Below are 15,678 nucleotides of genomic sequence, written 5' to 3'. Positions count from 1 at the left end.
TCTAATTTCTTTCAAATCATCTAAAGTAGTTCTATTAAAAACTATTCAGAATTCATTAAGACCTTCCTCAAATCCACGTTCTTCAGAAAGTTTTTGAAATAAACGATCAAGCGCAAATTTAATTAGCAACCTTCTCAGTTAGATTGGAAATTTATTTTCATATCCTATCTATTAGTTGCGCGCACCACATTGAACAGTGATCGGTTTTGTGGACCCTTAGCTTGGTATGTTAGCAGGTATATGAGTAGTGAACAAGATAGTTAAGGTCTTGATGATCACTGTCCTTGAATGAACGGAAGTTGTAATTGGGTTTATCGGAATCCAAGCATAAATCAAACTGATACTTTGCTTTGATACCAACAAAATTTTGCAGTCTTTTATATTTTCGAATATATTCATTAATTTGGAACCTAGTTGTGTCGAAACCACTTATATCAGAGCTCATTACTTATCTATTAATTTTTGCTGTTTAAGAGTTAAAAGGGTTTTAGCGGATCTCAACACAAACAAGTCTCCTGGGCCTGATGTTATAACAGCACTGGTCTTGAAGCAGTATTTTTCGATGCTACCTCGTCCATTTGCTAATTTATACCGTGCCGGCAAATTTCCTGTATGTTGGAAGGTTGCTAATGTAACACGCCAATTCAAAAAAGGGTAAAGCAACAACCCTGTTAATTATCGCCCAATTTGTTCTGCACTTTCCAAAGTTATGGAGAGTATGATTAACTACCATCTTGTTAAATATGTAGAGTCCAACAATTTACTCAGCGACCGGCAGTATGACTTTCATAAAGGACGCTCTTCGTGTGACTTGCTAGCCTTCCTATCGGAAAAATGATATCGTTCCATATACCCTTTTTCGAAAGTAAAGTGGTGGCTCTAACGTGTATGATAGAGTGTGGCTTGGAGCGCATTTATCAAAACTTATTGATTTTGGTGTCGGTACTAAATTCTTTCAATTTATATCGATCTTTCTCAGATATCGCACTATACGAGTTTTTATAGATGGAATCTCATCAAACGAGTTCAATATCAATTCAGGGGTACCGCAAGGCTCTGTCCTTTCTCCTACACTATTTCTTATCTTTTTAAACTACCTTCTACCTCAAAGAGACCAAGGAGACTGGGGAAATGAGTCAAAACATGAATGACCCCCTGTCTATACCTGATAAATTTGTATCATGATAAACATCAAAATGGTTGTCAAGATACAAAATTATCAGGTATAGTCAACATTTATTAGTATTATTGCTTCGTTATGACAAAATTGTTAGTGCTTTTGCTCAGACAACTTTGTCTTGACAACAAATGTCATTTATTGTTATGATTAATATTTGTCTAGTATAGACAGGGGGTGATACACTTGTGACAATCTCTGAATGGGGTTGTGCGAATAGAGTCGATTTTAATGCACACAAGACTCAATGTTGTATGTTAACGCACTAAAGCAAAACAGTTTATGCTGCTCCATCTGTTTCTATGGGTGATGTAAATATTAAGGAATCAGAATGGCATGAATATCCAGTGCGATGTCTGCTGTACAAAACACATTTTTCAAATGTCGAAAGAAGCTTTGAAAGTGCCTTGTTCCATCTGATCTCCTTAATATTTACAACACTTATGTCCGACTCAAAATGGAATACAACTCTTATGTGTGGGTCGATGCTTCGAAGTCTATTTTGCAATTACATAGGAGAGGGCGAAGGTGCTTATCGGTGACAGTTGGATTTCCAGCTCCATTGTTGCAATGTGGGTTGTATTTAACAGTTCTATCGATACTACATGGTATGTGCTCTGCCGAAATTAGGGAACTTGTTTCCCAAATACCTGTAGTTTTTTACGCAACACTCGTTCTTCGGCAAGGGCTCGTCAATTCGTTGTCGACTGGACAGTGGATCGCACAACACATTACAGAAAAAAATCGTTCTTTAGCCGATGTGTTTCCTGTCACTTTCAGGAAAATTCAAATCAAATGTCCACAAACACTACTCCCTCTATCCTCCCTCTCAAAGAGAAAAAAAATAGTTATAAATATTATAATCTATTCTGAATTCAACCAGACCTTCGTCTATGCCATGTTTAAACATGTTCATAGGAAAGTTGTAGAAATAGAGGAATCCAATTTCAATAGACTTTTCATTTGAGATCGAGGAACTGATCATTACAGTCTGAAATTAAATTACAAAATTTGGGTTAGATAGGAAATTTTCCTTCCATTCCTCTCTACCAGCTGCTCCTACCACATTGAATAGAGAAGTGGTTTATATTCTCTTAGCTCGGTCTTTTACTTGAAAGTACATAACATACTGGTCAAGAGTTTAAAGAAGTTCCACACATCTGGAGCTACCTTATTGACGATCATGAGCTGTTCAGAAGGCGGCGTATTATTGTCCCAACGGCAATAATTTAAAAGTTGTGTTATACTCCTGATGATCAGCCATCAACAAGATATACATTAAACTATTGGAACTTTCATTATACATATTTCAAATGCTATAGTCAACATTTTATTTAGCTAATGCTAAATTTTATTTTTTCACTTATTTTTTTTCATTTCGAAACAAAAAGAAATATATGTATGTATGTAAGTCATCTGAATTCAATTTCAAGCATTCTCCAAAATTGTAGATTTTCCTTATATGTATATGTGACCTGGTTTGTGAGCTGGTTTGATAATAGAGGGATATTGTATTTGATGCAGCTCATCTAACCTTAAAATGGTGCGAAAAAAGAGGGCTGATCAATTTCCATTCACAACGCGTAGATCTGTGAGACTTACTAAACCGATCTTGGATCATTGAGTTCTCCGAACTATCAACTGAACTATCAACTACACGCAGAGATAAAATATAATTGGGCATGGTTACTGTAACCATTTAAATAGTGTTACAAGATTTTTAACAATATTATAGTCACAGTAACAAAATACATGATTGTGGTAACCATAATATGGTTAATTTATGATTCAAATGATTGTATCAACCATATATATGGTTACAATAAACAAATATATGTTTGTGGCAACCATATTTATGATGAATAATTTTATCATAATATGTTGTTCTCAGATTATGATAAGCCGAGAGCAACATAATATGATAAGTCCTTCATCATATGAATGGTTGTCACAAACATATATTTGTTTACTGTAACCATATGTATGGTTGATACAATCATGTGAATCGTAAATTAACCATATTATGGTTACCACAGTCATGTAAATGGTTACTGTGACTATAATATAGTTAAAAAACTTGTAACAATATTGAAATGGATACAGTAACCATGCCCAACTATATTTTTTCTCTGCGTGTAGAATAGTAATATTTCCAGTTCTCTCACGAAGGCCATCAAGGCACATAATACCTTTTATCTGCTCTTTGGAGTCAAACTCTCAAAAAGTTGTTGAGAGTTTTGTTTTCGTTGTGGTAAAAACCCGATCATTATTCTTGCCTCAGTACTGTTGGCACAGGCACACGAATCGTCAAGGGGAAATTTCCAGAAACAATAAGGGCAACCTTAAAATACTTAATTGAATGCTTACTAAACTGTCCCACTGTGTTTGTTAGCAGTCGATTCGTTTAGACGACATCTAAACAAGTGCACCAAATATGAACACACAAAGTAAATACAGAGAAAATAAGGATTTTTTCAGCCCATACCCTCGCATACACATTCGTGCACACATGCCCACAGTTATACTTCGTCTAACGTAGATACACAACGTGGACATGTAAGGACGTGAGGATGCATAGAGGCCTAGATGATAGCAGTTGCAAACGCAGGAAATCAAGCAAAATACAAATACATTTGCCGATTCAAAAATAAAACGTATAACGTATACTTTTAGGTTGCCGTACAACATGCAAGCACCATCATATCATCAGAGGAATAGGAAATAGGGGGGGTTTTTCTAGCGGTAGTGGTAGTTAGTGACCAGTATATTGAATGAGAACTGTGGGGAATCTTCTATTGAGGCACATTTCTACTATACATACATATATAGATGTTTGTTTTTTTATTTTTGCGTTAAGTTAGTTAGACTGAATGTGAGATGAAGATGAAGAGGGTGGTTCATACAACTATATGTAGTTGTGGGTATGTATGTGGTGTGGGTGTGCCAAAACCTAAAGCAAAAGTAAGCAAAAACATGCATTGTAATCTAAAGAGGATATTATCATGTCTGTCCAGGACTCTGTGCGTATCCAGGAGTAGCTAAAAACCTCTGTGTTCATACAAAGGATGCTATTGCTTTTGCCCCTGTCCCCAGCCCCCCTCGAGTGCGTTTTTTGAAGTAGATGCTTTAACTACGATATTGTCTTCGTTTTCAACACCAGCATAAAGAAACGTATCACGATGCAAAGTTAAATTAACAGAATTAACTGAAAAATTATTAACACTAGAATTTTGGAATAAGTCGGAGATCTCAGCATGTATTAGATATTGAGAAGCTTTGGTATCATCGAAGATTCTGTTGATTTCGAAAATAACACGTTTAAAGTTTTGATATTGGGAAAATAATTGAATTTAGTTCAAAATGTTATAATGGTCAAAAGAATTTTTGTAAGGAAGTTTGTCTTATACTTGTTTCTAGTTTCGCAAACTATTACCAATTGCCCCAAATATTCTCCTGCGGTAAATTTGTCCGGTGAAGTGTCACAGATTTTCATATAAAAGTCAAATTTGCCTTTGTTTCCAAGATATTGACAAAAATATTTGGAATTTCAAATATTTATTGTATTTTACTTACAGCCATAGGGTAACATAGAGACGAGCCGTAATTGTGAAAAACCTAAGTCTGTTTTCAAAAACCTAACTCTTGCAACAACAAAATACATGTCAGTCAATGTATTTTGTTGTTGTATTATTTTGTTTCTATTGGGGTATTGAAACGGTCTCCTATTAGGTCGTATTGTCATAATGTCCTAAAATATTTTTTTAGTTTAAAGAAATTCTTGTTGTGCTGCAAACAAAAAAAGTGATTTTTTATGACAAGCCAATAAACACACATAATTCAAAACGTATTATTAGTTTATAACTTTTTTGTTTGAAACCCAACAAAAATTAGTTTAAACTAAAAAAATATTTTAGGACATTATGACAATACGACCTAATAGATCGTTTGAATCCCCCACATGTATAATTCTCTAAGCTTACAGCTATATTTGATTAGGTTTGATATTTTTTGGAAATAAATCTGGAATTTCTAAACGGTGCAATATTTTGAACGGTCCAATAAATTAGTTCGGAATAAATGTGGATCAAATTGTTTCTAATATTTGCAATCCTAATAAAATTTTTATACAAACTTTAATTTTAGAAACTCAATAAATATGTAATCTTTATTTATTAACAAAACTCAATAACATTTTTTTTTTTTTTTTTAAATTTGTCATTCTAAATAACAAAGTATAAAAAAACATGTCGAAAACTCAATGAGAATCCCACAATTCCTAAAAATTTAAGCGAAAATCCCAAAAATGGTATTTTTTTTAACAATTTTCCTTTGGAGCTAAGAAAATACTTTGGGGATAAATAGGGAACACATCAAGGTTTCAGTTTTCTGATCCCAGCTTTGGGATTTTACAACATGTGGCCCAAAATTTAAATTTTGATAAAAAAAAATAGGTCAAATTCCGAAGGTCGTAGGGGCAACATATATTAGAAATATGACATGTTTTTTATACGAAAATTTTTTCCGTAAAGATGCCTTACAGAAAAACATTAAATTGTTATACATAAAGAATGTTTTCTTTTTATTAAAAAAAAAGAGTTAAGTCACCTTTTCGCCCAAAAAACAGCAAAAATCTATTATTTTTTAAATTCTTAATCTGATATCTTTTGTATATAATTGGTAATTTAGTTGTCTAACTTAGTTGTCTAATTAGTTGTCTAAATAAAATTCGAGTCCATTCGATTCAAAAAGTAAGACCTATATTTTCAAAAAAAGCGGATCAAGTTTTGGCTAAATTTTAAAATTTCAATTTTGAATTTTTATATTCGTTATATGATTTTGCTGTTATTATATGTGGATTTGCGATAAAGTAATAAATCTGAACAAGTTCTGCCGTTTTCGATTTTTCATGAGTTTTTTAAAACACAAAAATTTGCTGTTTTCAAAAAAAAATATATTTTTATACCCTTCACCTTCGTGAGAAGGGTATATATAAGTTTGTCAATCCGTTTGTAATTTCTACATTTTTCATTTCCGACCCTATAAAGTATATATATTCTGGATCCTTATAGATAGCGGAGTCGATTAAGCCATGTCCGTCTGTCTGTCTGTCTGTCTGTCTGTCTGTCTGTCTGTCTGTCTGTCTGTCTGTCTGTCTGTCTGTCTGTCTGTCTGTCTGTCTGTCTGTCTGTCTGTCTGTCTGTCTGTCTGTCTGTCTGTCTGTCTGTCTGTCTGTCTGTCTGTCTGTCTGTCTGTCTGTCTGTCTGTCTGTCTGTCTGTCTGTCTGTCTGTCTGTCTGTCTGTCTGTCTGTCTGTCTGTCTGTCTGTCTGTCTGTCTGTCTGTCTGTCTGTCTGTCTGTCTGTCTGTCTGTCTGTCTGTCTGTCTGTCTGTCTGTCTGTCTGTCTGTCTGTCTGTCTGTCTGTCTGTCTGTCTGTCTGTCTGTCTGTCTGTCTGTCTGTCTGTCTGTCTGTCTGTCTGTCTGTCTGTCTGTCTGTCTGTCTGTCTGTCCGTCTGTCTGTCTGTCTGTCTGTTGAAATCAGTTTTCTGAAGACCCCAGATATCTTCGGGATCCAAATCTTCAATAATTCTGTCAGACATGCTTTCGAGAATTTTGCTATTTAAAATCAGCAAAATCGGTCCACAAATGGCTGAGATATGAGGAAAAAACCAAGACAACCTCGATTTTTGACCTATTTTTTACCTATATCTGGATTACTAAAGGTAGGGTCAGACTACGCAAATTATTTGACACAAGATGTTTCATGTGTTTGATCAAAACTACATCAAATAATTCATGGGTTGATTTTGTGTTCACACTGTACACATTTATTTGCCATATTTGTTTAATCAAACTACACCGAAATACTATCAAACACACAAAGGGGAAAATATATTTGACTTGTGGTCACATTTATGGTAATATTTGTTCTAAATAATTATTAAATAAAGCTGCAAAACAACTTTAATTTCTTTCATCAATAAAAAAGACATTTCTAGAAAGTAAAATATTACCAGATTTTGCTTTACATTTGAAAGAATTATGAAATTTCAGTACTTTTATTTAAGCGTCAAATATTTTATGTTTCTAGTTTGAACAGAAAATATTTTTGCACTGCAAACAAGAAAACAGCTGAATTTGGTCAAACAAATTTATTTGCCAATATGAAAACATTCTTGTAATGTGACCAATGTGTGACCACTAAACAGCAAATATTTTCCTGCATTTTGGGTATTTTTTTATTTGATCTTGCAATTAATTTGCAAGATCAAACAGCGTCAAATAACAGCTGTTGCATCATGTGTTATCGCAAAAGTAGTGTTGCTTTATCTTAAATTAAAAATCGCTAAATAATGAAAACAAATCGCGAAAAGAACACAAGCTTGAACAATTTAATAATATAATTATTAAATGTTTATTTATTAAATTATATTACTATCACAATTCATAATTGAAATTGAATGGAAATGTAATCATGTTTTATACTTGAAAAATATTTGAAATATTAAATATTTTTCAAACAAAAAACATGGCTTGAATTTATGTTTCCTTTTTACTGGAGAATGCTATTGAAATAAAGTGTAATACAACTGTAATTCAATTGCTTGACTATAACTCAAGGCTTGAATTACACTTGCTATCAACTTGAATTCCAGTAAAAATGCTTATTGGTTTTTTAATACATATTATTAATCGAACACGACTTTTTCTAAACTTTTTTCATTCAGAATAAGAACATGTTCACAAATATTGTTAAATTTTATGGAAATGTTTACCTTTTTTACATAATTTTTTAATTAATTCCAATTCAATCGCATTATCTAAAAATTTATAATAAAAATTTTTGTATGATACTAAAATCAGAAAAGGGAAAAATGCTATTAGACATATTCTTCTTCTGCAGTAAAAAAAAATTAAACAGATCATACTGTTTAAGAATTATTTTTTAATTACAATCAATTCATACTATTTATGTATGTATGAAAAATTTTCTTTGATTTTAAATTCAATCTATATAAAATTTCAGTTAATATTCCATATGTACATATGAGCAATTTTAAATTATGAAACTAGACAAACTCCATGTATAAATAAAAAATAATCAAACATCAGACTATGTTAAACGTATAAAAATATAAATCGCATAAAATTGCAAAAATCGCAACATAGACTTCATGTCTTCAATTAGTTTTTCTCCCAGTATGTCATCCTAGGCTGAATGACTTTTATGTGAAGAAGAAGACTTCATTTATTGATGCAATTATTTAGTGAAAATAATTTAAATAACAAATATTCAAGAAATATTGAATATGTATTTATGTTTAAAAAAAAAATAGTGAATTTGTGTCTTTAATTTAGTACGAAAAATATTTAAATAATCTCCTCTTATTTTTCCGCCATGCTGAGCAAATAATTTTCTGTTTTTTTCTATTTGATCAAACAATTATTTTATGAAAGTGTTTGATATAGTGTGACCACACGGCAAATATATTTACTGATTCTTTTTCGCAGCAGTTTGGTCAAACAAAAATTCAATATATGATAACAAAATTCAATAAATCTCTAATAAAATGATTACTTTACAATTCGAAATAAGTGTTTTAACCTTAAAAATATTTGCAAGATCAAATTATATATTTTTTAGGTATTTATGTAGCTAGTGGTCACACTTTGTTCACATTAAGAAAATATTTTGTTTGCCGACAAATAATTTTGTTTGACTAAAATCATCTGTTTTGTTGTTTGCTCTAAATTTTATTTGTGGTCAGATTCAGGCAATGAAATGTTTGACGATAAACGTCAAATATTAGCTGTGTGTGACCGTACCTTAAGACATTAATATAGACAATATGGATATCTAATGATAGATATTTCAAAGACATTTGCAACTACGTATATAAGACCATAGTAAGTTGGACCTACAATGGGTCAAAATCGGGAAAAAAAATTTTTAACCCGAATTTTTTTTTTAAAAAAAAAATTTAAAAAAAAAAAATTTTAAAAATTTAAAAAAAAAAATTTTTAAAATTTAAAAAAAAAAAAAATTTTAAAAAAAAATTTAAAAAAAATAAATTTTAAATATAAAAAAAAAAAATTAAAATAACAATCGAAAAAATTTTTTTTCCAAAAAATGGAAAAAAATTAAATTTTGTTTACCTAAAAATATTTAAAAGTTTGAAGTATAATTTGGTGAAGGGTATATAAGATTCGGCACAGCCGAATATAGCACTCTTACTTGTTTTGCTTCAATTTGTTATTATTATAGCTCCGAAACTACTGAACCGATTAAAATGCAATATTTAAACGTATTGAAGGATATGTAAATTTGGACTTTTCTAAGTTTTATTTAATAATATCGGACTAACCCTTTTTGAGTTATCATAAATTCTCAATTTTAGAAAAAAAATCTAAAAAAAAAATCTATCCATAGAATTCAAAAAGTTTACCATTTTTGTACTTAGGTAAACATGATGCATCAAATCTATATAGTGGTTACTAAAGCCTTTTTTGCTGTTGACCCGTGTAATAAGTAATTTCCACAAATCCCATAAACCCCTTAACAATTTCGATATTTTATTTTTTTGTATAAAGCGGAAGATTTTTATATTTTCTTTTATGCTCGTTAAATGTTTACATAAAAATACATACATATTTAAATTTCAATTTGAAATGATCTTCGATGACACATTACTTTGATCTTTGACGTGTTTGGTGTTTGTTAAAATGTATACATCAACACCAACATGCAACAAACAAGCTGCCACGACGTACTTACACTGCAACATTTCCCTAAGCAGACATACGAGTACATTTTCAGTATCTGGCATTAGAAAGTAAAAAATTATAAAATATACAAACAATAAAAATAAAAAAAAACATATTTAATAGTCACAGCATTCAGAATTGTTTAGTTTAGAAATGCATGTTTGAACTTACATTCATATGGTAGGAGTGTGTATTAGAATTGGTTTATATAAGACCACACACACACATTTACACAAACATTTATTCACACACATGAAGATGTCAATGTAAAAGATTCCGCAGATGTTTATTTACATATTTGTTTACTATTTATTTGAACATGCAACAATTTTATATACAACAATTCAAAAATACAAAAAAATATTGTCGTCGCCTTTGATGAAGCCCCTTTGAAAACACATAGAAACCGTTAATAAAATGTAAATAATCGAGGAAAATCAAAACTTAGAAGATGTATGTATCTGGGCCGCACTGTAAAGTTCTCCTAATTGAATAAAATCTGGGTTTTACATATATTTCTTAGGAACACGGTTTCATCTACTCCAGTATAAAACCTTATGACACTCCTTGACATTTTCCTTAGATTTGATACAAATATTCAGGTTGTCAATGGTTTTAAAATGACAACCTGCTAATTTTGTCCTGCTGACATTTGACCAAATGTATGAAACAATCTGGAGTATGATTAGGACTAAAATGCCAAAGGATTCCTAAAACTAATAATAAGAATGTCCGTCAGAATTTCAATGATTTTATTCAAACTCCATAAATTTAATTAATGAAAAATAATCGAAAAAACTTCCCTCTCTTATTTATACACTTGATCCAGACATCCCATCTCACGAGTTCGTGGATTCTGACAACTACAACTGTATACATATCTATAAATAAACTGGCGGTAAAACTCTTTGAATGGTTTTTCTTTTATTTATTTAAAGACATATTCAACTGAATAGAAATAATTATGAAAAAAAATCAGATGTTTATATTTAGATACTCGTATAAACAAACTTGTATTAAAAAGGGTCGAGATCGAGATTTGTGTTTAAATATTAAACAATATCAATACACTTGAAAAAATTATGTACGAAAATAGTTTAAAATAGGAGAAGAGAATAGGTAAAAAATCTGTTTTCCAGATTGCTTGTATTATAATCGAGATATGAGCAGAACACGAAGATTTTATATTCGTAAAACATTTTCACGAACAAAGATTTCAAAAAAGATTTATTTACAATTGGAAATTTCAGATAAAATTGTAAGGCGGCATGAATTTTATATATCCGATACTCCATTTTTTTTAGAAATAATAGGATTAATTGTGGATGGACTGCTACTTCCCTAAAAATGAAAAAGATATGTCCAAAAAAAAGTAAAGCGAATTAGGAACAGCCGTTGCCGACAACGTTTATCATAATTTAACGCCTCCGCCATGTTTTCGAGGGCGTTTATTTTTCGGGCGAACTTTTAGGGATTTATTTACAGATGGAGATTTAGCAACCGGTTTTTGTCTTGGAACTTTAATTTTTGGAAATGGAAACTGGACTGCAGGCCTTAAATCCATGCAGTGCGGAATTTACTGTTTTCTTCAGGTTATATCTATTTTGTGTATTTGTCAATCTTTGGGAAGGATTTGGATCATTCAGAAAGGCCTTAGACTTTAGATTGTTTACATGATTTTCGATTTTCAAAAAAAGAAAAATGAAATAGTTATCTGGTAATGTTAAGGCGCATTTTTTGAATATGGCTACTTCTTCATCATCCTCTTTATTCTATTTTTGTACTAGAATCGCATTCATTTTCTTCCTCATTTTGACGACTTTCTCGAATGCCAATATTTCAGGAGTTTTCGTTAATACGAGTAGAAAATTGTAACAGATACATACCACTTTTCAATGAAAATCGTGGCTTTAATTCTGCCCAGGATATGTGGTAATTTACTTTACCGAATCTTGACCTGCATCAATATTACAGAATTTACTTTTCTCTTTTTCAGACATTATGAAGTAATATTTGGATCTGAATCACATGAAATCTGTCTTGTTAAATTTCTATGGAAAACTATGAAATTGCCAGTCGTGTTCAATGCTTCAAATAAATATTTTAAGGTCACTTGAACTTATGTTCTTCTATGACTACTTCTATAATTTTACATCTATGATAAGAGATTTTTATATCGATCTTAAAATTAATATTAACCCTAAAACAGATTAGTATCACTAGTACATTTTAACATAAATTTAAATAACATCAAGTACGAAAAACAAAATTTATATTTTCATAATTTATCTTAACGGCAACAGTAGCCAACCTTGTTCAAAAGGTTGAAAATGTTGGCCGAATACCCAAATTTGTAAGCAGAAATAAGTTATGAATATAACAAATAAAATTCAAGACGGACTTATATCTTCTAATATATAAAAATCTCGTGTCACAATGTTAGTGTCTGTAGTTGTCTGCACTATAAAACGGCAAATCTTCCCAACCACTTCTTTCTCCCAATGATTTTGCAAGATCTTGTTGAGATTGACAACAATCTTCTTGGAGTAATGACTCCAATTCATGGTCTTCAAACATGTTTAGCAAGCCTGGGCGATATTTATCTTCTGCGTCAAAATCACCACTTCTGAACCGAACAAAGCATCTATCGCATGTTGAAACCGATGAAACACATTCACCATAAGCTTTGCTGAGCAATCGGTTTGGTTAGCGGCACTTTTCTTCAAATTAATTAAGTAAAGCAAAACTAACTTTTTCCTCTCTTCTTCCGTTCTATGCGTTTATTCTATACTTTGTTGTTTACACTATAAAGTTTAGTAACTAAGTGAGAAAAAACAAGTAAGAGAGCTTTATTTGGCTGTGCCGAATCTTATATACCCTTCACCAAATTATACTTCAAAATAAAAATTTTAAATATTTTTAGGTAAACAAAATTTATTTTCTTTTTCCAAAGTTTAATTTTTTTTAATAGTTAGCGAAAAAAACTTTTGGTGAAAAAAAAAATATTTTTTCCGATTTTGTAGGTCCAACTTACTATGGTCTTATATACGTCATTACAAAGATCATTAGATATCCATATTGTCTATATAACTTAGTAATCCAGATATAGTTCAAAAATCGAGGTTGTCCAGGTTTTTTCCTTATATATCAGCCATTAGTGGATTTTCTCGATTTTAAATGGCAACCGAGCCGGTAGAATTCCGGAGATATTGATGTATGAATCGTGTATGTAAGTTATTTGTGGGCTTCGGAAAGATGATTTCAACAGACAGACGGACATAGCTCAATCGACTCCGCTATCTATAATTATAGGGTGAGAAATGAAAACTGTAGAAATTACAAACGGAATGACAAACTTATATATACCCTTCTCTAGAATGATCGATTCTTCGAAATTTTTTATAAACCGGTTTTCGGTTTCTTCTAAAAATTGCAATTTAATATAAACTGGTTTCGGTTTTTTTTAATAATAACTGGTTAACAAATGTCAACAACTACATTAGGTTTAAAAAAAAAAATTGGCAAAAAAAACTACTTTCTATTTAGGTCAAAGATCCCGAAGATCGTAAATTTGAACCGCTTATGAAGGTTAAACAAATCTCTTAGGAAAAAACACTGTTTTTTTTAAATGCTTTTTTATATAAATTTTTTTCTTTTGTTTTTATAAAGCTAGACATTAAAAATGATTTTTCACTCAGTGTACTTGAAGGACACATACAGGCACATCCCGGTATAATGAACGATATGTTGTCAGGCCCATTCGTTAAATTGAAAAATTCGTTATATCGAGACTTTTTATTTTTTAATTTCCATAGGTTGTTTGAGAAGAAGCATGAATATCGTCCAAATTTGTATATCTTTAGTATGTAGTTTCTAATAATTTAGGGTGGCTTGGTGCATTATCCACGATTAATAAAGCATTCATTGTAATTAATTTCGATTCTGAAAATTAATCTCAGGGACAAACATTTCAAAAAAAAAGATTTTGAAGATTCAAGATTCCACTTTATTTCTGTGAAGATAATTTACAGGAAACATTTAGTCACATTAAAATGTATGTTTTTATTTTCATCAAAAATACATATTGAGAATTTTGTTATTCCATATTTCATTCATTCATCTAAATTTTTTACTTTTTCTTTCGATGAAATTCTTCTACAATTATAGCCAGTTTCACAATATCTAATGAAAGATTTCCTTCGCATTCTAAGTGAAAGAAAGCTGATTTTGGATTCCCTAACTTGTGAAGAAAAGTAACCATTGAAAACGGTACTCTAAGGACTTATTTTCTTATTTTTACATTCTTTATAACTTTTGTTTTTTATTTTGAGTGTACAATTTTCGAAATCTTCGCTATATAAGGTTATCAATGTTAAAAATTTGGTCGTTTGTTTGATTTTGTTTGTTTTTCGCACCATTCGTTATATCGAGCATACAATTTTTGAAACGTTCGTTATATGAGGTATTCAATGTTACGAATTTGACCATGTAGTTAACAAAGCATTGAGTAAGTTTTCAAGCTTTCCAGATCGCTTGTGACATTTGTCTATATATAAACAAGTAAGAAAGTATGGTCGGTCAAATAAATAAATAAAAGAGCAAAAACCTTTTTCTTTTAAAATTTCAATAATTTATATTTTTGAATGATTTTCGGAAGTGGGGTTATATGGGAGCTATGACCAATTATGGACCGATCACCATGAAATTAGGTCGTGTGATTTGTGTCTATATGAAAGTTAACTATGTTGAATTTTGTGTGTATACCAACATTTTTAAGCGATTTATGCATGTTATAGTGATTTTCGGAAGCGGGTCTCTATGGGAGCTATGACTAATTATGGACCGATCGTAACAAAATTTGGTGACATGTATTTTGTATATATAAGACTTATTTGGAGCGAAATTTGTGTAGATACATATATAAATTAAACATTTATGACCGATAATGTCCAATTTCGAGAGGACATTTGTATGGGGGCTAGGTGAAATAATGGACCGATTCCAGCCAGTTTCAATAGGCATGGTCCTTGGGCCGAAAAAATTATATGTACTTAATTTTATCGAAATATCTTCAAAAATGCGACCTGTACTCTGCGCACAAGGTTTACATGGACAGCCATGGGTGTTAGACCAATATTTTTGGGCGTTACAAACATCTGCACAAACGCATTATACCCTCCTGACTATGGTTGTGTAGGGTATACAAATCTTCTAAAATAGTTTGAGTATTTGTTTTAAAAAAGTTTTTCAGATTTTTAATATTGTTTTTTAAACATTAAAACTTATAAAAACACACTTTTAGAAAAATCGGCTATTCGAGTGGAAAACCCCGGTTTCTTCGATATTCGTTATGTGACTTAACCAAAAAAAACCAGCCGATCACCCGAATATTTACACTTCAAAATGGCATACATATAAGTTATTAAAATCAAAAACCGCTTTCAAAAGATACGCCATCTATTGTAAATCTCGCTTTTTCAAGTTATACATCCAATATTTCTGAAACCAATAGTTTCGAGTTTGTTTCTTTCGGCTTATTCGAAATGTGGAATTTTTTACCGAATACTAGTGTCGGTTAGATTTCGACAAGAAAAAAACCTTTTCCGCTGGATTCTATAAATTAAGATCATTAATGAATTTGTACTTTTTACTCTTCCACATAAATTGAAAATTGCCTAATACGAGTTTATTAATAACAACATAATTCCCATAAATATACCTTTTTGATGTGTAAAATAT

This window comes from Calliphora vicina, chromosome 3, assembly GCF_958450345.1.
Source record: "Calliphora vicina chromosome 3, idCalVici1.1, whole genome shotgun sequence".
In the NCBI taxonomy this organism is placed as follows: Eukaryota; Metazoa; Arthropoda; class Insecta; order Diptera; family Calliphoridae; genus Calliphora; species Calliphora vicina.
Note: the sequence above shows the minus strand (reverse complement) of the source record.